Here is a 1,315-nt window from a genome sequence, read left to right as displayed (position 1 = left end):
AATTCTTTTCCCAGTGGCAAAGAGGGGGAGAAGCCAGCATCTTCAAACACTGGCAATTACGCAGATGGCAGAGAGAATAAAGACTAAATTTCACTGGCGATGCAAGCCCACATAATAAGGGAGAGTATTAGGGAGACAAAAAGCGGTCTGAAGTGTTTACAGTTTCCAGCGTGCCAACAGCTCAGCAAGCATTTAGAACGCATTATCTCAGCTGTGAAAAATTACCCTCGGAAATCAAGGAAATTAATCAAGAAGTTAAATATTTATTAAAAACAAGCTTAGAGATTATAGGAGAAAGGTCGAGCCTGAAGTCACCGAAAGCTGAAGCTGCGTATTTCTGCACTGCGGCGTGGGCGGTGCTTGATCGCGAGCACAAGGTCCAGATGTCAGGGTTGCTCCTGGAGGCCCTGTGGGTCCCGGGGACCTTGGGTCTGCACACGGGGAAATAGCTGTTGATGTCAGCTATTCTTGCGAAAAGCTGATGATGCAACAACCATCGAACAGCCTGGGACCCCGACCCCTTTGTGACGCTGGGACTCGGGGAAGGGAAGCCAGCAATTGTTTGCAGCCATGTAACTGCTGGGTTGGGGTATTAGGCAACATTTAAAATTAAACCCAGCCCAAGTCTTTCAGCAACCAGGTGAATAGAGCCTCGGCTATGGATGGCAGTCTTGCCTCCCCTCACTCCTTTTGTCATAAATGTCCAGTAAACAGGAAAGATTTTTTTCTTTTTTAACAGACAAGGACATCTCTGACCGGCTTCCTAGCACAGCACCAGAAACAAGGGATGCTGCAGGGATGTGCACAGGGACACTTTGAGGGGGAAGGTGAGGAAGAGGGTTTGTCCTGATGACTCATGAGTTTGCACCACACACCTCTCTGTGTGTGAGTCCTTTTCACACCAGGAGTGACATCCAGTAAATGTCAAAGCCTGATGAATCTTCGCCAAAACATGGATGGCACAGAATTCTTATGTAGGCAAGGGGGAGGGAAAAAAAAATAAACTTCCTGTCCTCCGACCTTGGTCTGGCTTACTTTTCATGAGTACCTATTACCTATTCCTTTCCCTAGAACTCTATGAACTAAGACATATATAAAAATTTTACATGACCAAATTTTCACCAGGAAAGGAAATGCAATTTTAAAGAAGAAAGCAAACCATGCCCTTAGCATTCTTTAGTTACATTAGAATTTACAGCCTCTATGTCCCAATCTCTCATGTGGGTGCTATTTTGAGAGATGAAGATTATGAGCTCTTGAATCAAAAAGTCTAGGTTGAAATACCAGCTTTGACAATTACTAGTTGTGTACCATT

The 1,315-nt window shown here is 44.8% G+C and overlaps 1 long non-coding RNA gene across 1 annotated transcript; it reads left to right on the top strand.

The window, feature by feature from the left end:
* Positions 1–552: 552 nt before the first annotated feature.
* On the top strand, positions 553–1,019 carry LOC140695794 (uncharacterized). The gene is made up of 2 exons (XR_012071610.1): positions 553–640; positions 740–1,019. It is a non-coding gene; the product is annotated as an uncharacterized lncRNA (long non-coding RNA).
* The last annotated feature ends 296 nt before the right edge of the window (positions 1,020–1,315 follow it).

The sequence above is a fragment of the Vicugna pacos genome, chromosome 4 (genome assembly GCF_048564905.1).
Source record: "Vicugna pacos chromosome 4, VicPac4, whole genome shotgun sequence".
NCBI lineage: Eukaryota > Metazoa > Chordata > Mammalia > Artiodactyla > Camelidae > Vicugna > Vicugna pacos.
This window is presented reverse-complemented; position numbering and strand designations above follow the sequence as displayed.